The sequence below is a fragment of the Leopardus geoffroyi genome, chromosome B4 (assembly GCF_018350155.1).
Source record: "Leopardus geoffroyi isolate Oge1 chromosome B4, O.geoffroyi_Oge1_pat1.0, whole genome shotgun sequence".
NCBI lineage: Eukaryota > Metazoa > Chordata > Mammalia > Carnivora > Felidae > Leopardus > Leopardus geoffroyi.
In genome coordinates this window covers 31,357,976-31,384,183 of record NC_059341.1, presented here as the reverse complement: position 1 = coordinate 31,384,183, position 26,208 = coordinate 31,357,976, and the positions used below count along the sequence as shown (strand labels likewise).

Genomic DNA, 26,208 nt, shown 5'->3' with positions numbered 1-26,208 from the left:
ACATAGCTCCGCAGCCAGATTTAAAACTGGTGATCCTGGTTTCCTATTCTGGGGGACTCATTTGTCAGTGACTGCAGTAAGTTTATTCTGACCATTTCCCAAAGGGAGGCAGGAATCTCAGCCCATGTAGAAGTGGTCAGCAGCCGTCTGAGATAGCTGGGCCCTTTTAAGACTATCACTTGTGGGGATGTATATTTCTCGGCTTGCCTAGTATTCTTTAGATCTCACAGTATCACACGGTGTTCTTGGTCTTTTCAAAGACTCCGCACGGCATCACCAACATGAAAAGAGGAGTGTTCACAACAGCTCTTGGCATTTGTTTTAAGATGAAATACATCAATATTAAAAATAAACTATAAAACATTCATGAAAGTTTTTGGAGTTCCTTTTATGAATTCCTTTGAAGCGGACTTAACTTTGTTGCATTTATTACAGTCGCTCTGCAGTTCAGCTTGGCTTTATAGGTTTTTAATCTTGGGTTCACATGTGTGTTTTAAGATGATGTAGCATTACGTGCAGTTTTGGTCTGTTTGTAAAAATCAAACGCAGCCCTCAGATCCATGTGCATGCCACATGGCAAAATTAGGATGAAGAAAGGTTTTCTATATTCGTGAGTATTTTAAATGTGATTTGCATGATGGGTTTCTATCTGGAATTGGTACATCTTCTGTGCACAGAGAGGAGTACTGGAACACTGGACGTCTCATGGCCCTGTCCTCTGTCCCTGTTCATTGGCGTTTCAGTTGGAGCCCCTGAAGCAGCACTTACATGCCTCACCCCTGGCTGCCGGTTCCAGAATGCACAAAGCTAGGTGTCCAAATGTGTTTATCATTTCTTGATTGAATATTTTCAAGAGTTGACACACCCTAGGATTTCCCTCAGAGGTGCTAGCAACCACAACTGTGTGGTGCTTGCTTGCGTTTTAGCTGAAAAGTAACCAGGAAATTAATGCTCCAAGTCAGTCTAGTATGCTGTGTCAAGAAAAGAGGACTTTTCAGATCTTTTGGGTTTTCTATTGGGCATCGATCTATTCCTGTGAGCTTGAAGAGAATCTGACATCTTTAAGGTTTCTGTGTTTACTGCCCTGATACTGTTTATGTTTAAGAGTACAAAACAACGTGAAATCTGTGGAATAGTATGGATAGGACTGCTGACCTTGTGAAAGTCTTGCCTGGTAGAAACTTTGAAGTGGCCTTCTTTACTTAATTCATTTACTCTTCCATCTGTAAGTGTGTGTGTGTGTGTGTATTTTTAAAAACATTTTTTAAATGTGTATTTATTTTTGAAGGAGAAACACAGAGTGTGGGGGGGGGGGTGGGCAGAGAGAGAGGGAGACACAGAACCTGAAGCAGGTTCCAGACTCTGAGCTGTCTGCACAGAGCCTGACGCGGGGCTCAAACTTACAAACCGTGAGATCATCACCTGAGCCAAAGTTGGACACTTAACCGACTGAGCCACCCAGGCACCCCTTGTGCATGTATTTTTTAAGTTTATTTATTTTGAGAGAGGGAGAGACACAGCATGAGTGGGGGAGGGGCAGAGAGAGAGAGAGAGAGAGAGAGGGAGGGAGGGAGAGAGAGAATCCCAAGCAGGCTTTGCACTGTCAGCACAGAGCCCAACTCTTGGGCTCAAGCTCGCAAACCGCTAGATCAGGACCTGAGCCGAAATCAAGAGTCTCTCATTTAACCAACTGAACCCCCCCAGGCACCCCTGTAAATGTATATTGAATACTTCCAAAGCTCTCTGACTGATGCTGGGGTGTGGCACTGAGTGAAGACAGAGCCCCTGCCCTTAGGAGCTTATGCTTGGGCTTGTTGCTCACAATTAGTAGTGGAGAATGTGAGGGTGTACACAGGAAGGGATGAGTAATGGATTGTTCAGAATATGATTCGGGTTGGTGCGGCTGGCTGGTTCAGGCAGTAGGGCATGTGACTCTTCATCTCAGGGTCGTGAGTTCGAGTCCCATGTTGGGAGTGGAGCCTACTTAAAAAAAAAAAAAAAATTCAGGTTGGGTATAGACAACCCAAGGTTCCACATGTAAAAAGCTTTCTTTATTTATAGGAACTTAGCCTCTCTTCCTTTTCTTAAAGTGTGTGCTGCTGAACAAGGTGAATGAGTAATTAATAAAGCTCTTTGCTGAAATAAAAACAAATACTTGCACATTTCCAAAAAAACTGAATACCTAAGTGGAAAACATATGGCTCTGATGTCAAAGAGGACCCTGACAGGTGTGTGGAACTTTGGAGAGGGGGACAGTAATTACATAAAAGAACATGCAATTGTTGAATTAGAGATGGGACACAGGAAATATTCCCATTCAAGTAATGACCAGAGTGTGCTTATGTGAAGAATATTCTGTGGTAAACATAAAATCTTAGCAGGACTTCCCTCTCAGGTTATTAGTGGATGATGATCCTACTTTGTTTTACTGCCAGATTACTATTATGCTCTCTGAGGTATGAAGTGATATTAATGACCATTTTCAATGGGAAATAACACTTTATAACGGTGCTATCATTTAAACATATTAAAATATGTTGTAATGCAGAACACCCTAGGGGAGAGAGATGAAAACTTTAATTTGAAATGCAGTTGGGAAATTATTTGGACAGCAGAGAAAGCTTTAGGGCAAAATTTCAATAAAAAAGTGCATTATTTTTTAAACTATTCGCAAAGGAGGAGAATCTGTTGTTCATGTACCTGGACTTAATTATGATTACTGAAAAAGAAAAAGTTTGGCTACTTATAGTCACTCATCTGTACTAATCTAAGAAGAAAAATGACAGGTTTTTGATGGTAGTTATTTAAGAAAAACATAATTTATCTTTGGCTGTAAAGATTTAGAAGTTATAACCATATTCTTGCTTCTTTCATGAAAAATTCTTTGTTTCCCCGTTACTGTGTTTTGGGGTGTTATGACTTAGTTGCTATACTGTATACTTTTATCAGGGTGTTGGGATTATCCTAGAGATCTTCCAGAAGGCTAGCCAATTAAAGAGATTATCTTTTCCATTTCAAAATTTTAGCCTACAGTTTTATTCTTAATAGCAAAATGTATCCTAACAATATAACAGGAATGAATTAGAACATGTCAAATGTAAGTAATACATTTTTGTAGTTTGCTCAACAAACCTGTTAGCGGGTAACCTTCCCCATCTTTTCTTTGTCATTTCTTAGGGAAGTTTCTATGCATTCATTGATCCAGTGTTTACAGGGCTGGGGCGCTCAGGCTGTGCTCAGTGCAGAGAGGCAGCGCCAGGCCTGCCAGCTGTCCCCACCCCCTCAGTATGTACAGATAAAGGGACTGTTGGATCACCTTCAAAGCCATCTGGCAGAGGTCATGGGGCAAGGTTTGTGGCTGGAGCTCCAGAGGCGGAGCTGGGCCTTGGCATCAGGCCCTCGGGGAACACGGGGACTCCAACCGGTTGTCTTGCTCCCCGCCCCCATCCTGGGTGCCTTGCAGGGGCTGAGGAAGCTGGCTGGCAGAGAGAGCTGAGTGGTGCTGGGCTCATGGTGATGCCGTGGGGCTGGGCAGAGGCTCCTCTGAGCTCTGCGGACAGAGACCAGGAGCCCAAGGCAGGCCCGTTACCAGGGCCACTATTTCTACTTTCAGACACTCGCTTTCTTTATGTCCTAGTGAAAACACACACCTACAAAAAAATCCCTAGTTGCTCTTAGTAGCAGCACTGAGTCTAGAATCCTGTTATTTTGGCTCTTCATTTAGTGCCCTTTTCTTTAAACCAGACTCCCTGCCGGTCTGATCCTAACAGATGCCGCTCTTAGAAAATTGGGTGAGTATCCCAGCACCGCAAGGACACTTATTTTATTTTACTCATTTACAGCGTGTATTTTTACCCTCACCTATTCAGCAAACGAATTTCTTAAAATTCATAAACTATGTAAGAAATTGAAATCCAGTTTCCTTGTCACCGAGAATGCCGTTGTACTAGTGAATCTCCACACCCTAAATGAACGTCTGATCCCTGTCAGGGAAGATGTCATGTGGCCGCACGCAAAGGCTGCATGGGGGTTTTGTGCCTCCGAAACATCCTCCTTCGGGAAGTGTGGTCAGATTGTCAAGGGGTACATCTTTTATCCTCATTCTGTAGTTTTGTTCTGGAAATAAGCTGCCAGGAAGAATTCCAGGATTCCGAGGGCTCTGGTGATGTGAAGCACTCCGTGCGCCTGGACCCGTGAAGATGACTCACTTCTTCAGCTGCCCGTGGCCGTGTCAGCCGGTGCCAGAAGATAGTCCCACACTCATGTCACAGCAATCAGAAAATTGTCGTAGCGCACAGCAAGGCCCTCGGGACTCAGCCGCCGCTTGTGTGAAGCAGTTTTAAAATATTAGGCTTGGAAAGCTCCCACTGAGCTAGGCAAAGACTTTGTGCCCTTTGGGTCTTTCCGCATGTTTTATCAGTTTCGGGCTGCAGGGCAGGTGTCTCTCCTGGGCTGACGTCTTAGGCACTAGGCTGCGTAGCTGGCAGCTTTGACTCTGGAAGCCCCCAAAGACACAGAGAAATGGTTTTGAATTTTGTTTGTCACAGAGTTCAAAATCCAGTCACTGTGGACAGCTTTGCAGTGTCTTGCAGCCTAAAAAAATTACGCTGGCAGTAAATAGAACAAAAATCTGACACACACACACACACACACACACACACACACACACACATCATGTATGTTTCTCATCTTTGTGGAGTCTTACACTTTTTTGTGTTTTATAATTCTGTTTTACATTTACATGAGAAATGACGTTCTTTTAAAACGGGTAGGCCTGCAGTCAGGTAAGCATCTGACTCTTGATTTCAGCTCAGGTCATGATCCCAGTGTCATGGAATCAAGCCCTGTGTCAGACTCTGTGCTGAGTGTAGAGCCTGCTTGAGATTCTCTCTCTCTCCCCTGCTTGCTCTCTCTCTCTCTCTCTCTCTCTCTCTCTCTCAAAAACAAATAAAATGAAAACAAATTAAAGTGTGCAGCCCCAAATTAAGGAAATTGAGGGGGGTACCATATTTATAAATGTCAAAGCACAAACTAACACAAGGAGAGAAGGCTTTTTTGCCCATTTTACTTATTTGTATTTCAGTTAGTGGTGGGCATTTTCACAGAGTTAGACTCTGTAGAACTATTGTGTGCATAGACTATCTTATGCACTCACTGTACAGATGTCCCTTGAGCTCTTTGTTTTCAGCTGTATTGAGATATAATTGACATATAACATTGTGTGAGTTTAAGGTGTACAGCATGATGATTTGATATACTTACATACTGTGTAATAATTACACTAAGGTTAGTTAACATATCCATCACCTCACAGAGTAACTTTTTTAAAATGTGTGTGTGGTGAGAACATTTAAGATCTCCACACTTACCAACTGTCAAATATTCAATATGGTGTTGTTAACTGTAGTCCTCATGCTGTATATTAGGTCCCCAGAACATACTCATCTTATAACTGGAAGTTTGTACTCTTTGGCTACCTTCACCCATTTCCCCCACTCTGTAGCCCCTGAGAACCACCAATCAGCTACCTGTTTCAATGAGTTTTGCTTTTTTAGATTCCCACGTATAGGTGAGGTCATACAGTATGCATCTTTCTCCGACTTCATTTAGTATAATATTCTCAAGGTTTATCTATGTTTTTGTAAATGGCAGGATTTCCTTTCACATGGTTGACTAACATTTCATTGCACATGTATACCATATTTTCTTTATTCATCTGTTAATGGACAATCAGGTTGTTTCCGTATCTTGGCTGTTGTGAATAATGCTGGAATGGGACTGCAGTGATCTCTTTGAGATAGTGATTTTATTTCCTTTGGATAGATACCCAAGAATGGGAATGTTGGATTATTTGGTAGTTCAATTTTTAATTTTTTCAGGAACCTCCATATTGTTTTTTGTAATGACTGCACCAGTTTACATTCTCATCAGTGGGGCACAAGGGTTCCCTTTTCTCCACATTCTTGCCAGCATTTGTTATTTCTTGTCCTTTGATGATAGTCATTCTGACAGGTGTGTGGTGATATCTCACTATGGTTTTGATTTACATTTTCCTGATGATTACTGTTGTTGAGCACCTTTTAATATAACCTGTTGACCATTTGTTATATCTTTTTTGGAAAAATGTTTGTTTAGGCATTGTTGTTTTGATTGTAGGAATTCTTTATGTGTGTTTGATATTCCTTATCATATATATGGTTTGTAAATATTTTCTCAAATTCTGTAGGTTGCGTTTTCATTTTGTTGATTATGTGTTTAGCTGTGCAGAAGAATTTTAGTTTGATATAGTCCCACTTGTTGATATTGTATCTTGTTGCTTGTGCTTATAGTATTATATCCAAAAAATCATTGCCAAGATCAGTATCAAAGAGATTTTCCCTTATGTTTTCTTCTAGGATTTTTATGGTTTCAGGCCTTACATTTAAGTCTTAAGTCTATTACAAGTTAATTTTTGTGAATGGTGTAAGATAAGGGTCACGTTTCATTCTTTTGCATATGAATATCCAGTTTTCCCCTGCACCATTTATTGAAGAGACTATTCTTGCCCCGTTCAGTATTCTTGGCCCGCTTGTCAAATATTAGTTGACTGTGTACATGAGGGTTTATTTCTGGGCTTTCAGTTTTATTTCATTTTTCTGTGTGTCTGTTTTTATGCTGGTATCATACTGTTTTGATTACTATTGCTTTGTAGTATAGTTTGAATCAGGATGTGTGATTCCTCCAGCTTTGTTCTTTCTCAAGATTACTTGCCTATTCTGGTGTGTGTGTGTGTGTGTGTGTGTGTGTGTGTGTGTGTGGTTCCATATGAATTTTAGGATTGTTTTTTTCTGTTTCTGTGAAAAAACATCATTGGAATTTTGGTAGGGATTGCATTGACTCTATAGATGAGGTTTGGTACAATGGGCATGTAAAAAATATTGATTCTTCTGATCCGTGAACATGGGATATCTTCCAAGTTATTTTGTTGTCATCAATTTCTTTCATCAGTGTCTTACAGTTTTTAGTGTACAGATCTTTCACCTCTTTGGTTAAGTTTATTCCTAAGTATTTTATTTTATTTTGTTATGCCACTGTAAATGAGATTGTTATCTTTATTTTTTTCCATATAGTTTGTTGTTAGTGTATAGAAACACAACTAATTTTTGTATGTTGATTTTGTATTCTGCAACTTTACTGAATTTGTTTATTCTGGGGTGTGTGTGTGTGTGTGTGTGTAGTCTTTAGGGCTTTCTGTATATAAAATTTTATCTTTAAAAAGAGACAGTTTTTTCCTTTCCAATTAGGATGCCTTTTATTTCTTTTTTTTGACTAACTGCTTTGAGCTGTTAACATCTATATATGCAACTAGGCAAACACCAGTCCAAAGGATACTTGCCATAACACAGTTCACACTGTGATCATTGCACAACTGAATCTTGCCGTTATAGAGCTGAAGTCATGCTATTAGAGCATGTATATGTGTACACACACACACACACACACACACACACACACACACACACTTGACAGGACATGTAAATGTAACTGAGCCTGGGTGGCTCAGTTCATTTCCGCTCAGGTCATGATCTCGGGGCCGTGAGATTGAGCCCTGCATCAGGCTCCACACTGAGAGTGGAGCCTACTTAATATTTTCACTTTCTCACTCTGTCCCTCCCTCCCCTGTTCACTCACTCTCTCTCAAAAAAGAAAGAAATGATATGCTTGACAGCTTGAAGCTGTTGCTCTTGGAGGTGTCCACTCAGGGGCAGCTGGAAGTGTGACCTCAGTGCGTCTTCTCTTCCCCTTGAAGCACTCCAGGGGCATGTCTCCCTCCTTCTCTCCCTTCTTGACAAACCATGCACATACAGGCAACGTTATGTTGCTGACTATCGCGGTCAGCAATCAGCTGCTGAGCTGTTCTCATGAGGCACCTAGTACCAACTAGTGAGCACATTTCCCAGATGAGGGGCAGACCCAGAGGGGAAGAGCTGTGTGGGGGGTGGTTGTCCAGCTCCTCCTGGCCATGTGCCCATGAACTTGCCAGGCCCAGGGCCCTTCGGATCATAGGGTGTGTGTGTGGGGAGGCAGGGGAGAGGGCAGGGACCCGTTCTGAATGAAGCCCTCCGGTGTCTTCCTTCACTGTTACCAGGTATGTTACCACTGTTACCAGTGTCTCCAGGATATAACCTCTAAGGATAGCCCAGAGGCCCCATGTCTCAGAACTCAAATACTCTTAGATTCCACCTTTGCAGAAGTGAGCCCAGGACCATGACTTCTTGCCGAAGAAGCCAAATAGGCCAAAACCAACCCCTCAGACAGGCTTTTCAGGATTTCTTCCTGTTTTCCAAGTGCTGGCAGGTGCCTGCAGAAAGACCCAGTTGATTGAATTGCTTTGCAGCTCTGGCCTCTGTGGTTTCCTCATTGGCCTCAGATGTGTGTTTAACATAAGTAAGAATTCAATATCGGAGTTCATTTAATTGTAAAATATAGTATACTCGTCGTAAGGAAGCCTTAGCTCACAGAATACTGAAAGGATGAAACTAGAGGTACCCTACAATCTCTACCCATATTTCCCCAGAATTAATCATGAATAACAATTTTTCTGGGGGGTTATCTGGGAAGATACCTCCAGAGATTTTAAATGTACAGATAAGCCTACAACCTATATAGTCTAATGTAGTTTTCCTTAAAAAAATTTTTTTTAATGTTTATTTATTTTTGAGAGAGAGAGCATGAATGGGGCAGGGGCAGAGAGCTAGGTAGACAGAATCTGAAGCAGGCTCCAGGCTGTCAACACAGAGCCTGATGCAGGGCTTGAACCCACGAACCATGACCTGAGCTGAAGTTGGACGCTGAACTGACTGAACTACCCAGGCGCCCCTACAGTTTTCCTTTTTAAATATAATGTGTCATTTGAATCTCTTTCTTGAAAAGTACATGTTAGACACATTCTATTCTTTTTGATGGTCCCAAAGTATTCCTTGTTTATTAATATATCACAATTTCTGTTTCCTCCTTCCTCCCTCTTTTCCATAATTAACAACACTTCAGTGATATGTTTGAATATATTGCAGAGAATACTGACTGGCAGTGGGATTGCTAGGTCAAAGGGAGTGTAAATTTAAAATTTGGATAGGTAAAAATGCCTTTTCAAAGGTGATGTTAAGTTCTAGCTTCACAGAGTATTGACATCTTCCAAAGGACCGTGATCGAGATGGTGCAAGGGTGCTGCTTTGCTTCTTGGGGCATCCTCAGTGCTGATTGTGTGGCCTTCCGTGGCCTTTCCTAAACTGAGAGGGAGGAGATGGCAATCCAAGGAGATGGGGTTTACTTCTGCCCTTGCTATAGAACCTTGCACGGTTTTGGGAGGGAAGAGGAGGGAACGTCTGTCTTCTCTGTGTGTGTGTTCATATAAAATCTCGTGTTTGTCGAGTGGTTGCGCTAGGCACTGTACTTAATGTGGATTCTCATCAGAACCTTGCTAGGTTGGCTGGTTGGAAGTCGAGGCTCCAGACCCCTTGCCTACTCCATGGTAGAACTGAGGTCTGGCTCCCACTTCCCTCCACTGCACCGATGGGAGGGCTGCTGCAGGGCCTGCTTCAGTCCTGTTTTTAAAAGGATGTGTTCTCTTTTTTTCTTGTATTTTCCTGTGTGTACTAAAAGGAGCAGTGGTCATAATATATACCGTGTTAGGGGCGCCTGGGTGGCGCAGTTGGTTAAGCGTCCGACTTCAGCCAGGTCACGATCTCACGGTCCGTGAGTTCGAGCCCCACATCAGGCTCTGGGCTGATGGCTCAGAGCCTGGAGCCTGTTTCCGATTCTGTGTCTCCCTCTCTCTCTGCCCCTCCCCCGTTAATGCTCTGTCTCTCTCTGTCCCAAAAATAAATAAACGTTGAAAAAAAAAATAAAAAAAAATAATATACACCGTGTTATCCCATGCACACTTTTTCAAGACGAGATTTTGTATCATTTTTACCTGTCTACCTTCATGCCTAATCGTATCTTGTTTTCAAAGATTACAATGCATTTGAAACTGGAGAAAATTTTAAGTATTATGCTAATGGCAAGAGAACTTTAGGCCTAGTAAGAAATATTCTTTGATATAACCTCGCATAGGCATATTTCATATTTTATATTTCTCTTCGACGAATTGTGAAAGAATTTAATTTTCCCTAGAGGGCGAACTATAAATCATAAATACTAACAAAGACAAAGATGTTTGTGGATGATTGAACTCAATTTATAACTGATTTCTGAATCAAAGCACACCCTATGAAAGTATAAGTGTTTAAAGTGCTTTAACTATTCTAAGATTAAATAGTTGAGCTGTTTTGTGATATTTTTATTTCAAAATAACCCAGAAATGAAAGTAAAGACTTTCGTATTTAGAGTGTGATTCACAGACTTTCCAGCAGAGGGCACTGCCAGTTTGTGATTGAATGTTCTTGCTGGCAGCTGAGCCCGCAGTGCTTCCCAGAGGAAATAGGTCTGAGTGCGACGTGAAAATAGTTAGATTTTATTTTAGAATGTTGTCATGAAAATTATTATAGGTGTCATAATAGCATTTTTAAGGTATCTCAGAAGATATAACAGTTTCCTGCTACCTAGATGTACTGAATATTTTACAGTTAGTTACTTAGAGTAGTTTAACATATTATGGGGACGATTACTAAAATGTGGCTTGATTCTCACTTTGCCCCTCCCCCCATTTGATTTGACTTTTATAAAGGAAATCTTATTATGAATTGAATCAAATTTAATTTTTGGTGTGATTTTAATATATAGCAAAAAAGAAAGCCCCTCTTTTTACTGGTGGCTTCACGACTTCCTGTTGAGATTATAATTGTTGTTACATTTTAATTATTTCTTTTCCTACTCTGAATCCTGGCAAATGATTATACTGAAATGGAGAATCACACAGCCTAGTTAAGTCTACTCTCCACCTTCCCTTCTTCCCACAGCATTTGAATTATCTTTCTGTATTCTTTGTCTACCAGACTAACACAGCCATTATATTCTGTGGACTTCGAATTGCCCCTCTTTTCTTTAGTATATGATTGGCAGGGTGTGGTAAATGTATGTGTGTGTGTTGTGTATATATGTACGTGTATAGATAGAGACACACTTTTGTATAAGTTTTTCAGTATGTAAAAATTTAAAGGAATGTATCTATACATTTCTGAGTTCGAGTACATTTCATGGCTGCAAACTTGATTATTTGATGCCCATAAAATACCATTGAATTTTTAAGGGAGATCACTGTGTATTTTCTGAGGTTAGCTTCTGTATCCATTTTTCTTTTATCCATGTTGGGTCACGCTTTTTCTCTATTTCCTGTACCGTTCTACCAGCTTTCTCGGTCCTTCTTTAGAAATACCGTGCCAACAGCATCCACTAGAGGGCAGCACGACTGCACACTCTCCAGCAAACGTCTCTGCGGCTTTCTTTTCAGTTGGCAGGTGCGAGGGGCACTTGTGAGAACAAAGCACATTATTACTGAACACAGAAACCCCCAGTGACAAAGCATTGTAGTGAATTCAAATACACGATCCGGGAAATTCTGGAGTCCTGGTGATTGGTCTCCACGGCAAGGCCTGCTACACTCGATCACTTGTATAAGACTAACACTTGTGGATGGGGTGAGCTATAATGTTAATGGATGCCTCATTGTAGAACCTTCAAATTCAGTGTCAGGCCTTTGATAGCAAGCTTTGTAAAAATTCCCTGAATAGTTTTGAGGCATAAAAATAATAGTTGGAAAAAAGCTTGCTCTCTGGCTTCATCTTTGTTTTGAATAGAATGAAAACTACTTGCAAATAAAGGCATATTGATTACTTTATCCATCTTACAAGAAACTGTGCTCATAGTACCTGATTGAGTCCTCGTTAACAGGTTTACTTTACTGATTTCTGCAAATAAAGCAGACACAAAATCAGAGCATTTAGCTATTATATTCGTGCAAAGGAGTGTCATTTATAGTATTAGATTTGTTTTTATATCATTTGTGTTACTTGTGTCTTAGACTGCCATCTCGATTTTAGATTCCTTTCTTTTGGGCTTCGTGCCTTTTTTCAACTTTTTATTGCGTAACTTAGGGATTTGAATGTGATAAGGCTTGACAGACATTTGTCTGATAGATTTGTACAGTGTGAGCAACTGCAGAATTCTTCCACCCTCCTTCGTTTTCCTGTTTAACATATTTTTCCCAAACCATGCACTGACATTCTGGCACCGATCTTCCTGCTCCTCTGTCACAGCAATCAGGACCTTCCAAACCAGCCCAGCCACCCCGCCCTACCTTTCTTTTCTTTATGTGCTAATCCTCTACTCCAGCATGCAGGCAAATTAACGCAGAAACATAGCCCGTTTTGAAAGAAATTAATTTATTCTCCTAACTGGTTGACAGCATCAGGCTTGATGGGAACTGGCATATTATCTTCAGCATCACTATTAGTCTGACTCTTGGTGAAATTACTTGAGGTCCTGTTTGAGTTTTCTTTTCCCTTCTGCCTGGCAGAAACCATCTCAGTTATTTGTCTTCTGCTTTCAGAGCTTCTCACGAGCTGGATGGTGAGTTCTGGCAAGGAGCCGGTGGTGTGTAAGTGTCAGAGGAAGGGTATCCCCATGGAGGGTCAGCAAGAAAGGAGGTGCCGGCCACAGGCCCTGGTGGACAAGGTGGCACTCATGTGGCATGGTGTGCAGGCCAACATGGACTGGGACAACTAAGTGATGTAGAGATGAGGGCAGAGTAGGGTAAACAAGTGTGGAGATGCCAAGTCTTGCTGGAGAGGATGGGAGAGTGTGTGTGCTGATGTCCTGGGACTTAGGGCTCATTGTTGCTTTGGCTTCAACTGACGAAGGCCTTCAGCACATGCAAAGGCATAAGTTTTTCCTTCAGGCAGAATAAGAACAACTGTCGGAGAGAGAATTAGAGAGAGACCAAGAGACAGAGAGGGAGAGAGGCAGACAGTGTGTGTGTGTGTGTGTGTGTGTTTTGAGAACAGTAAATTGAGAAAAGCCATTCTCCTCATCATTTGAAGCAAACACCCACTGTTAGAATGCAATCTGGCGGGGAGCGTACAATCTCTGTACCCATCAGGCCTGGGCTTGCCATGCCATCACTGATGTGACCTTGGGTAGTTCCAGAACCCTCCGGGTTTCATCTACTAGTCTGTAGAAGAGCCACCCATGGGGCTCATGTGAAGATTGTTCTGTTGATTTGTGAAGGTGCAGCAGCAGAGTATGTGGTACATAGCAGCAGGTGCTCACTTGTCTGTGTCCTTTTCTACATCATCCCTGAAGATAATAGAAAAAAGTAAGAATTAAGACAGTATTTTCTGTTTCATGCTAGTTGACCTCAAGGAATCAGCAGCAGACTCAACTGATGTGTTCAGATGATAGGCACTCTACTTTTGAGTCTTGACTCTGACCCAGGTCATGTTCTAAGTGTCTTGCTTAGGCCTTTGACAACTCCCTTGAGTTGGGCCTCCTTATAGCTGTTGTCCTCAGTTCACCCTGAGGTCACTCAGGCCATACCGAGAAGTTTAGAAACTTTCCCATGTTGGCAAAGGAGGAGTCAGGACTCAAGTGTCCACTGTGTGGCCCTAGGTTCCCTAGCCTCATCAGTCCTGCCAGTGCCTCTTGCCCAGAAAGGTAACCCGGAGCTGCCCTCAGCAAAAATAGACTAATACTTTCTGGCTATCACAACTTGAAATTCCATGCCTTTCACATTGTGTAATTAACACAGAGTATAAGCAGTGTGGTGGAGAGCAAGCATCCAGTGGGGAGAAACCTTTATCTAGTCTGTGACACTCAGGCTGTAGCAAATCCCTTCCCTTCCACGGGCCTCAGTTCTCCCTCTTGTGTTTGGAGCCGTGTTTTCAATAGGCACATTGTGGAAGTTTCTGAGTGTGCTCTGGTGCTCCAATTAGGAGTTACGACTTGGGCCCCAGAGGAGGGACCCATTCTTCAAGCTGGGCGTTAGACATTAAAGCACCTTTGTGCTCCTGGGCGCATACTGCTGCCTTCAGCAAGGCCAGCTTTGCCCTCACCTCATTCATATTCAGGATGTCCCCTCCTTACTTTTTGATGGCTTTTGTTCCCAGGCCTACAGCTTCAATCTTAACGAGAAATCACCCAACAAATTGAAAAGGCTCCCAATCCTGAAATGGTATTTTTGCAGCTTTCATTCAATCCATAATGTATTTGAAAGCACCAACTTTAGGGTCTCTGCAAACAATGACACTGTCTCCATGTTTCATTTGGAGATGCTTTTGTTTTCAGTTAGTTATTGTGCATGTGAAGAGACTTTTAGCCATGTTTTTGTTTCTTCTTATTAGACGGAACAGTTCTGAAAAACCTTGCACCTGCCCTATTCTCAAATCTTTCTGTTCCTTTTTTTTTTTTAAATCAGAAAAGTAGTACATACTCCTGGAAAAAGAAAGTAGACACATGTGTAAAGTGGAAAAATAAATAAAAATGCCCTGAATACCACACCCTTTTCTTCCCCTGGAGGGAAAACACAATATCTTTTTTTTTTTTTTTTGCTTGCATTCTTCCAGAATTTTTCTGTACATATATGAGCATTTTAAACACACCCACACACACAAATGGTTTCCTGCTATACATAATATTCTGCCAATATATCTTGGATATGTTTCTGCATCAGCAAATATAGATTGACTTCATCTGTTAACAGTTCCATAGTAATTAGGGGATAATTTCTTACAACTCCCCTATTTTCTTGGTCACAAGAAAAGATGCTTTGGATGTATTCCTGTGGTTCTTCCCATGCCACTTCCTCTTTTCAGTGCTCTCCCAGTCCTGTTTCCATTAGGGAGAGAGTTTCATTTGCTAACATCATCCCCTTATAACGTTTTCTAGCTTTCAGTTGCCTATGTGTGTTACCAATTACCTTTCTAATGAGAAAGGGGGAGGCCACAGAACTTGAGCTGGAACAAGAGAGGCAAATGCAATTCAATTTGGAATTGGGGATGAGGATCTACAGTAGTAACTTTATTTATTTTCTATTAATTTTTTTAAGTAATCTCAACACCCAACGTGGGGCTCAGGCTCATGACCCCAAGATTGCATGCTTCACTGACTGAGCCAGCTGGGTGCCCCAGGTATACAGTAATAACCTTTTATTCAGAATCCTAAAGCTGGAACCTCCAACTCCAGACTTCTGAGCATCAGAGCACAGCCCAGTTATTTGGCCACCAACCCAGGCTCCCCTCTTAGACCTCCACCCTGCTGCTTTGAGCTGCCTTCCCTAAAGCCTCTATTGGCCACAGGCATCTATTCACAATTGGGATGGTATAGGAAGCAAAAAGGCACTCAAACAATGCATTAGAAAATTTGCAAAAATTATAATTGGCTCCCTCCCTTCCCCTGCCCCCCTCTATCTATATGTCTTATCTATCTATCTATCTATTTAAAGCACGCGCATGCGCGCGCAGGAGAGGAACAGAAACAGAAAGAGAGGGAGAGGGAGAGAATCCCAAGCAGGCTCCATGATGTCAGTGCAGAGCCCAATGTGGGGCTGGATTCATGAACCACAAGATCATGACCTGAGCTGAAATCAAGAGTTGGCTGCTCACCCGAGTGAGCCACCCAAATGCCCCTGGCTCCTTATATTTGAGTTAGTGTCAATATCTAAATGTTTCTACGACGTTATAGCTTGCTAGGTCTGTTTTCTAGAACTATATGCTCCCAACAATTTGTATTTGTGTGTAATCAGTATAATTAGCTTTTAACTGCTTAAGATTCTCATTTTGAAAACATACATTTTTAGCCAACCCATTTTTAATTTGTCTAAAAAGCAGCATTTCTGAGTTTTATCCACCTGGTGTCCATGCCAGAGCAGCTAGTGTTGGCAGCATTTATCTACAATTATCTGTGTCAGACTATTTATACCCTTCCCCCTTTTAATTTTGTTCTCTGGTATGTCTTGTATGAGCCCCTTGAAACTGAAGTTAGTTCCCTCTTTCTGAGTCAGCCGTGAGCACTTGGGGGCAAGTGCCCCGTCAGTCTCCTAACTGGTGTACAGTGTGCACTGGCCCCTGTGGCATGATTGTGGGGTTTGAGGCTGGGCACAGGTGAGCGGGGACAGGAGGAGACCAGGATATGGGATAGGTAAAGTCAGCAAGGAACCAGTTGCTGAGGTCTTACTGGGTTATTTTTTCTTTTTTGTTTTTTGTTTTTGTTGTTGTTGTTGTTTTAACTGATAGCATCGTGAATGTTTAAGTCTCTCATGCTGATGTTTAAATAGAAGTGCCCAGTCACCTGGGTGGCTCAGTCAGTTGAACGTCCAACTTTGGCTCAGGTAATGATCTCACAGTTCGTGAGTTCGAGCCCTGCGTTGGGCTCTGTGCTGACAGCTTGGAGCCTGGAACCTGCTTTGGATTCTGTGTCTCCCTTTCTCTCTGCCCCTCCCCCACTCACACTCTATCTTTCTCTCTCAATAATAAATAAACATTAAAAAAAATTTTAAGTAGAAGTGCCCAGTATTCCCAGATGTATACCAGCTGTGTGTCACATGGAGCCCAAACAGCAGCATGTGGTCTCTGCCTGTTTGGCCATTCGTATGATGCTGTCAGTGTCCGTTCCCCGGGCAAGCTGTGGGTGGACAAATGATGTCAGTCCCTCACTGACTCTGCATGATAGAAAACGGAGCTCTCCAACCCCCTTGTCCCGCTGTCCCCTCCTAAGGGTCAGGCTGACTGCTTGTCCCCAGAATATTTTCTCTGCAGTTGTCCCTTGTCACTCACCATAGCCTGATCCATATACTTGCCTTGACATCATTTGCCTTTTCAGGCCACACAGGTGAAATTTAGAAGAAAAGTGCTGGATTGGTGATTGGAGGGCAGCAGGGGTGAGGCTGAGTGGTACATTTAGAAAGTTGATCACAAAGACATTTTGTCTCACAGATTGTTTCAGCCAGTTATTGGAATATTGGAATATTAGAATATTGAAAAGTCAGGATCTTTGTTTGCTCCTTGTAGTGTGTCCATACAGAGGGAGGCAGAGTGTGGACTGGGATCCTCAGGCCTGGGCTCGTGGCTGTGGTTGGCCATGTGTTTGGAGGTTGGGAACTGGATCTGAGAGCTGTGCCTTGTTGCAGCCAGGGCCCAGGCATCGAGCAGGGTGCTGTGACTGTGGCATAACCCTCCATGGAATCAATCAAGGTCTAGAGCATGGCAGAAGGAAATCTGTTTTTCTAGTTTTGGTGCTCACGGAACCAGTTCCATGCTGACTAAGCTCAGGGCCCACAGAGAGTTGAAATAATTTTAATTTCTAAAATCCTGGATTATCATTGCTGTGTCTGCCATTGTAGCTCTCCTGCCTCATCCCCTCCCTCCCTCCTTCCCACCGTCTTCCAGTCTGATGGGCTCTGCACTTGGGGAACCTCAGCAGCAGTTGCTCATTTACGTGGGGCATAGAAACCAAGTGAGGCTGGCCAAGTGGACGCTCTTGCGTGGATCTGTTTTTAATTCTCTCATGCATTAGGTATTTACCTAAGTATCTACATATTGACATCTAAATATCCTCAGTCTGTAGTATTTGGTGAATACATACTTGGGACTGTGGACCTCAGGAAAACAAGTTTTTCAAAAAATATTTAAAATCTCCTAATGAAAGCCAAGGGTCTTAAATATTTTGGTACTTGTAGTTTTAAATAAGTCACTAAACAGAAGGTTATGACAACCATATGAGGTGTTTTATCTCAAACATTTGAGCTACTGGGTGGTCTCTTTTTAATGGATCTCAAATAATGCCATGCAATATTAATTTTGATCAATCTGTGTATGAAATGTGTCCAGCTGAGGGCCTCTCTGTGACATTTTCCTGTAGCAGATTAGAGGTGATTTTCTTTCTGGGGTTGCAGTAAGTAGATGTTCTGAGCAATGGAGAGGATTCCCAAATCTGTGTTCATTGACCTTAGAGTGTGTGTGTATGTGTGTGTGTGTGTGTGTGTGTGTGTGTAAATTAAGGAGGAAATCCCCCTTGGTGCTTTCATATTACTACTTTGGTACATGTAGTCTAAAAGATTTCCTCTTTTTTTTTGGCAAAGGCTATAAAGAGAGATCACATTAGTATAACCTTTGCTTCCTAAGGTGTGGATGAGTGCATTGTGGTTGGAATTTAATTTTAACAGGTTTTATCAAACTGCTAAAAGATATTGAAAATGTTTAATATGAGAATCAGGGGCAGTAAATCACACACAGCCTTGTTAAAATAGATGTCCGCAGTGCACGGGTATGGGGAATGTGTGTTTCTGCCTGGGGACTTTTCATTACAGCGCCAATCAAGTACATTACTCTCACCTCATAACTCCGCCATGTTCGATGGCTGGTAAGGATTGTGGTGAAGGAGGGATTTAACACGCTGTTTTTCCCTTTTTGGGAGAGGGTTTAAAGACCTATTCTTTTACCCATTTGTAGGTCACTTAACTCTTCATGGGGATTTTTAAAAAGCATATTTGAAATATACAGGCAAATAATATTAGTGTTACCTGTGACACTGAATGCTATCCCGTGACCCCCTTCCATCTTTGAAGCATTTTTTCGTTCTAGCTCTTCATTTTATCCCCTCTCCTTTCCATTTTGTTTTTCCTTTTGATTGGCCTCCAATTTTTCTACTGTCCCCCTTACCAAAATTATATGGTAAGAACACAGGTGTGGCCCCTTCTCTCTCATCGATGATGCCCATTAGTGTTGGGTAGCATGACTGTCAAAGCCCTTTGCTTGTCAGTCCCTGTATCTGAGGCTAGATAGAGCCTCCTAAGGGCAGATCTGCCTTGTACCTCCAACATCTAAGTCGACTTGACAAACTACGGCCCTTGTGCCAAATCTGGCTTTTGTTGGAACACAGCCACTCCCATCCCCGTATGTACTGTCTGTCCGTGCCCTTCACTGCCATAGCAGTGGCTATTGTCCAGTAGTGTGGCAGAGGCTGCATGGTTCACAAAACCTAAGAAACCTAGTGTCTGGCCTTTTACAAGACAAGTTTGCCAACCCCTGCCCCAAATCATAATGGGTATTCGATAGATGTTGAATGAATTAACATATTAAAGGTGTCCCACCCAGGTTTTACTTAATATAGAAACAAAACCACTGGTCTCTGCTGCCTGGGCTACTTATACACCCTGGAGTAAAGATGCATCAGAAGATTAGCTTGAGTTTAGACCATCGGATGTATCTTTCTGTCACGTCATTAGTAAAAGCAAATGCTGTGTAAGCTTCTGTGCAGTACCTCTCCATAGGAAAGGGGAAGGATTGGGGAAAAAGTTGCCAGGCTTTGGAAAATGTTACCAAATAGCATGGATGAAGACCCCATGTTCATTAAGAATTAGTACCTGAATCTTGGCTATGCAGGTCCCAGGAGAGTTGGGCGGATGAGGGCAGAGCATGTGAACTGCACCCCTTTCTGTGTGGGCTTCAGATCAGAAGGCAGGCCCCCCTCACCCCTGCCACAGAGAGCCAGCTAGTGTGTATGCTGATAGCTTCAGATTGTTTTGAAAGCCTGACCCAGCAACCTGTGTGTGCCCACTTGTGCTCCTCATTTCCTCCTGAAATCAGTTGTCTCATTTCCCATATGAAACTTGAAAACCTGTTTTAGTCAAAGTGCTTCTGGATGGTCGGATAGTTTTGTTGGGATGCTGTAACAAAAGACCAAGAACTGGATGACTTAAGACAACAGAAATTTATCATCTCGCAGTTCTGGAGGCCAGGAATCCGAAATCAGTGTCAGCAGGGCCAACTTCCCTCTGAAGGCTTTGGGGAAGGATTATTCCTCACCTCTGACCAGCTTCTGGGAGCCCCAGGTGTTCCTTGGCTTGAGTTGTGTCTGTCCAGTCTTCCAATGACACAGGGTGTTTCCCCTTCATGCCCTCTCCCCTCAGTTTGCGTGTTCAAATTTTCCCTCCTTATGAGGATACCAGTTATGTTAGATTAGGGCCAACTTTAACGACCTCATTTTAACTTAGGTTCTATCTCCAGATAAGGTCACTTTCTGAGGTACTGGGGTCTGGGACTTGAATGTCTTTTTTGGAGGGACACAATTCAATACGTAATAGATGGGCATCTCAGATCAATATAATTCAGAAGGATGCTTGGCTTAAAAAATGAAGTCTTATAAAATATTATGGCGAAGGTCAGGTATCATGTCATTATCTGAGCCTAGGAAGTCTTGCACATGATAGTTTAGGCTTCATAAATGGGTGTAAGTGTTGATTATATTAGTTGTGACATTGGCTTTTTTGGATATATACTTTTTGTCACTTATATTTTTTAGGTGGAGTGAGAAAGAAGGAACTATTGAAACAAACTTGTCCTGAAATTATAGGACATCTGCATACGTTAGATGTGAGGGTCGTGGCTGTGTTCTTCTCATGTGTTTGTCATTTCCTTGGTAATTTTCAAATGTTTGTATCCAATATGTCTTAAGGCCCTCAGACCAGTAAACATTTTCTTCTTAATTTTACATTAAAAAACCTTTTTATTTGAGAGAGAGAGAGAGATTGAGAGAGAGAGAGATGGAGCACAAGTGGGGGAGGAGCAGAGAGAGGGAGACACAGAATCCAAAGCAGGTCAGCACAGAGCCCAATGTGGGGCTTGAACTCACGAGCCATGATATGATGACCTGAGTCGAAGTTGTACGTTTAACCGACTGCACCACCCAGGCGCCCCTTTAATACATTTCAGTTGTAACGTATGTAATGCATGTTCTGTGAGTGGTTTCTGAGCCTGTGCACTGCCAAAATGTAGAGTTATGAGTGAATCATGGAATAATGCCCAATTGTTTTGTGTGTTTTCTTTGTTTCTGTTTCCTTCCTTTATCCTCCTTAGAGAGATTACCAAGGAAAGTTTTATTCCCGCAAAGAGAGAGAGAGAGCATGAGAATTAGAGACAGATAAACAGACAGAGAGAACACTTCCCCACACAGAGAGAGGAGGAAGAGAGAGAAAGGAAGCAACACACAAAGAGAAAGTGATTTTAAAGGGGCTGCCAGTGCACCTGCCATTTCACTCAGTGAACACATCTGAAAATGAGCATTTAGTGGAGCCGTGAGTCTGCTTTTGTGAGTCCCCGCTTCTTCAGGCTGCCCCAGTGTGCATCTTGCTGCACTGAATGTAATTCCAATATTTATACATCCTTATTCCTTTTCTTTGGGGAGGAGGGAGTGGTCTGTTATGACCCTTCAACACAGGCATGTTGTAGGCAACCAAACCAAAAGCAATCTGTCCCACTGCTGGACACTTTGAAGAGATTTTGAAAGATAGTATTGAATAGACAAGATCTTAGTCATCTGTTCTGTTTTAGGCTTAAGAACTTACCCCAAATTAAGATATGGCCCTGGTAAGGTTGATTTTTAATTTTACTTGGAATCTCCTCAATTTCATTGTTTTCAAAATTTGAAGTTAACTTAGCATCCCATTCAGGTCTCATTAATGAGATTTAATTAAATGTGGATTTCTCCAGATACATCATGTCGGCTTGGGTATGAGACCAAAGCCATAGGTGTGTGAATCTTCTGCCAGATGGTGAGCCCAGGCACTTGGCTGTGGATCTGTATCTGGAAAGGGTACAGACTTGTGTTCTACTAGTAAGCAAGGCTTGCACCAAGAAGTGTGCCAGGTATGTAGTTGGTGCTTGGTAAATATGTTATGTAGGCTCTTTCCTGATCTCCAGTGACCTAATCTTGTTATGTGAGAAAAATAATTCCCACTTGCCCTACTCGTAAGAAATACCAGGAGCCTTCATGAGAATGGTAAAATATCAGACGCATATGAATCACTCCCCAAATTCAGAAATACGTAGTAAAGTCTCCATGGAATCGTAATGGCTGAGCATGGCAAAAGGGCTGTGGACTCCATAAGAGGTCACCCTTCATATCTCCTGTATGACTCTGCAGCCCAGAGCTGAGAGCTGTTGATACATGTTCATTGAAGGCTGATGACCCACACCCCTGGCCTGAGCCCCGAGAAGCTGACATCCCCCCACAGTGTGCCCTGAGCCTCTGCCTGGGTTGCATTTGAGGTAATATTAGGTGGGAGGCCCAGTTCTGCACTGTAGTGGGGTGTGGTGTCCTAGAGAACGGGGTGCCTTGGTGGCCCCTCATCTTGTGCAATGGAGCAAGGTGAGCAGCTGCCGTCATGAGGTCTCTCTGGGAGCCTGCTTCCTAGCGGGGCCTGCACAGGGTGGGGTGTCAGCTTTCCAGCCTGTTGACCATCCTCCTCCTGTCTGCAGACAGCCCCAGAGGGGAGCTGTAATGAAGACCTGTCCTTCTGGGTATCCTGGGTCTCCCTCTGGGGTGGGGAGGGGGAGGGTGCTCCCTTCTGGGCACAGCGCCCACCATCGCAGTGTGGGTCTGGCTGACTGTGTTGGCCTCTGGCTGCACCTGTGGCACCCCAGAAGTCTCACCTGGCCTGGGGTGACATGGCTTACTCTTTTTCTGTTTTCAGTATACAAAGTGGGGCTGTTTATTCCCATTTTGTGGCTTTGAGCAGAAATAAGTCTGTCTGAGGAGACTCTGCCCTTAGTCACCACAGATGCTCTTCTTTGTGGTTTCTACCCAGGTTCCTTTTCAAAGAGTTCTTGTTGCCTCACAGTTGTGGGGCAGGGGTCAAAATATGATTCTTATTATATAAAAGCTGTGGCTTATGTTCCAAAGGCTACTTTTCCAACTGAAAGGGTCTTTTACCTTTCTTCATACATTTTCCTGCCTATACCAATGGGGGTACACACATTATAGTGGAGGATACAGGCAGTCTTGAGATAATTTGTCACTGCACGATGGTGGGCCCTGGGCGCTGGTGTAAGACACTGACAGAAGGTAATGCACAAATGGCAGTGGGCGCACGGTTGTATGCAGCTTCTGTGGGCCAGACAGCGTGTGGTCACCAGTGCGAGAAGGATGGGTGAGTGTGGGCCAAGCTTGTGCCACAGACCTGTGTGGAGGAGGCTGGGCCTGGAGTTGGGGGGTGAAGAATGGATTGCTGAGTTGTGTCCACTTGAAATGTTTTCTGGGGGTGCCTTGGTGGCTCAGTTGGTTAAGTGTCCATCTGACTCTTGATTTCAGCTCAGGTCATGATCTCGTGGTTTCATGACTTCAAGCCCCACGTCAGGCTCTGTGCTGGCAGCATGGAGCCTGCTTGAGATTCTCTCTCCTTCTCTCTCTTCCCCTCCTCCACTTGTGCTGTCTTTCAAAATAAATAAATAAACTTAAAAAAAATGTCTTCTGGCTCCTTTGGGTCAACTGTGGGAAGCATAGTCCTCTAGTTCCCCTTTTAACCACCTGTTTCGTTAAGATGGTAAAGCACTCTTGTCCCAGAGTTTTTAAATTCAAATGCCTTGTTTTTGATTAAAGTTGAAGGCTTAAGTTATTTAAAACAGAACATAATTATCTGGGGGGAAAAGTTTGATAGCCTATTAAAACATGCATGGAAGAGTCCTGTTTCGGTTTCGTAGCACTGTTAAATAATGCATATCTAATGTGCATAAATAATCACGTGTCTGGAGAAATCAGGTCTGCTATAAATAGATGTTGTCAGACGGTGGTGAAATGCAGTTCCTTCACTTGTGGGAACAGCCTTGGGTGGTGTTCTGCGGCTTCTACTGCGTGTGTTAGCAACACAGCTGCGTGCAAGTATCGGTTTTCACTCTCAGGCTGTCGAAGCCCAGCTTCTATTTCCATATGCTCATGTGTGTCTTTGTAGAGCACTCTTGGGGGAGAGTTTTCCTGTGTCATCACTTTACTTAGTCTGCCTTCAGGGGCCGGGAGCATTGGCGCTTCTCATGTGACCCGCAGACTCCGCAGCCTCTTGCACACGGCTGGAGGGCCGAAGACGGGCAACACCACTGTCCGTTTGTCAGGGGGAAAAATAGATAAAAATCAATGAAGCAGCTCCTGAAAAAGCAGGGTTCACACTCTTCACCAGTGATCATCTCAGGAGGACTATGAGACGTGATATTAATATGAAAATGTCCTGTGCGCTAAGAAAACAAAAACCAAACCAAAACAAGCACAACCACACAGTACAAGTCCTGTCATGCATTCTGTTCTAGCAAAACAATCTTCTTTTCCAAAAGCTTCGTGTTTTTGTAAAACAAACTAAAACCAACTGACTGAAGTTTATCCAGTATATTCGCGTAACCGTCATTTATTCAGTGTTTTTATGTAGGCCGATGGGGCTGATTGCAATTAATAGTTTGCTTACAGATACAAACTCATTTTTATCTCTGATGTGACTTTTTCTTCTCTACCATACAAGGAGAAAAAAAATGTTCCTTGTAATGGATATTCTCTAATTCATCTTTAAAAACAAATTGAAATGGCTAGGTTTCTAGGTGAAAGTTATAATGTAGAATTATTTTCAGAAATTTCAAACATATTTCAGAAATTTCCCTTCAAATGTAAAATTTTCTTTTCTTTTCTTTTTTTTTTAATGTTTATTTATTTTTGAGACAGAGAGAGAGCATGAACGGGGAAGGGTCAGAGAGAGAGGGAGACACAGAATCTGAAGCAGGCTCCAGGCTCTGAGCTGTCAGCACAGAGCCTGATGCGGGGCTCGAACTCACGGACCGTGAGATCATGACCTGAGCTGAAGTCAGACGCTCAACTGACTGAGTCACCCAGGTGCCCCAAACGTATAATTTTCTTATTTGCTACCCTTTTTATATGTTAATTCATGGTATCTGGAGCTCTGGGTTTTAATTTAAAACAGTGTTGATCTGCAAATCCAAAATTTATATTTATATACAAGTTTTAAAAAATGTATAAATCAGAAAAAATGAAGTTCTTCAGAGTAAATGGGTATCTTGGATTTCTGTTTGAGTGTTTTCCAAATTAAGTTCCATAGTGTATTTTTCTTTATATCTGTTTCTAATAGATGTATAATGCTGCCTTGTTTAGAGAATTTCTATGCTTTGCTTTCAGCAAGGAATGTGGTCCTCTGTAATACAGGCTTGATTTGGGTTAGGTAAGATTCTGTAGTTGAAAACAAGTAGAGAAGTGGCCACGTTTAGGAGTATCTCACTCTTCTAGTGAATTTGAAGTAATGTATGAAAAATAATGAGCAGATTAATGCTTGAGGTGTGTTGAGAACTCTTTTTCTTCAATGGGCACAGAATGTTAGGTAAACCTGAGCACTATGGGATGGATACTTATTGTATCAGCATGCATTTTATTTTTTAAATTATTTTTTAATTAATCAATTTTATTTTTTTAATTTATTTTTAAAAATTTACATCCAAATTAGTTAGCATGTAGTGCAACAATGATTTCAGGAGTAGATTCCTTAGTGCCCCTTACCCATTTAGCCCATCCCACCTCCCACAACCCCTCCAGTAGCCCTCAGTTTGTTCTCCATATTTATGAGTCTCTTCTGTTTTGTCCCCCTCCCTGTTTTTATATTATTTTTGTTTCCCTTCCCTTATGGTCATCTGTTTTGTCTCTTAAAGTCCTCATATGAGTGAAGTCGTATGATTTTTGTCTTTCTCTGACTGACTAGTTTCATGTACCATAATACCCTCCAGTTCCATCCACGTAGTTGTAAATGGCAAGATTTCATTCTTTTTGATTGTCGAGTAATACTCCATTGTGTATACACACACACACACACACACACATACACACACACATCTTCTTTATCCATTCACCCATCGATGGACATTTGGGCTTTTTCCATACTTTGGCTATTGCTAATAGTGCTGCTATAAACATGGGGGTGCATTTGTCCCTTCAAAACAGCACACCTGTATCCCTTGGATAAATGCCTAGTAGTGCAATTGCTGGGTCGTAAGGTAGTTCTATTTTTAGTTTTCTGAGGAACCTCTATACTGTTTTCCAGAGTGGCTGCACCACCTTGCATTCCCAATTAATTTATTTTTGAGAGAGAGAGAGTCAGAGAGCGAGAGTGACCGGGGGAGGGGCAAGGAGAGGGGGAGAGAGAGGGGATCCAAAGCAGGCTCTCCACTGACAGCAGAGAGCCTGCAGCAGGCCTGGAACTCATGAACCATGAGATCATGACCTGAGCTGAAGCTGGATGCTCAACAGATTGAGCCACCCAGCTGCCCCTATCAGCATACATTTTATTTTATTTTGTTAAAAAAAGTTTTGTTTAACATTTATTCATTTTTGAGGGACTGAGAAAGAGCACAAGGCAGGGAGGGGCAGAAAGAGAGAGAAAGACACACGCGCACGCGCACACACACACACACACACACA

At 42.5% G+C, this 26,208-nt stretch overlaps 1 protein-coding gene and 1 long non-coding RNA gene across 29 annotated transcripts in view; one reads left to right on the top strand and one right to left on the bottom strand.

The window, feature by feature from the left end:
- PARD3 (par-3 family cell polarity regulator) overlaps positions 1-26,208 on the top strand; it is a 674,940-nt gene that overhangs the window by 158,522 nt on the left and 490,210 nt on the right. The window lies entirely within an intron of this gene.
- Positions 2,849-26,208, bottom strand: LOC123592071. Its single transcript, XR_006709575.1, has 3 exons — positions 26,184-26,208; positions 18,961-18,967; positions 2,849-4,630 (listed from the first exon to the last, which is right to left on the bottom strand). It is a non-coding gene; the product is annotated as an uncharacterized LOC123592071 (long non-coding RNA).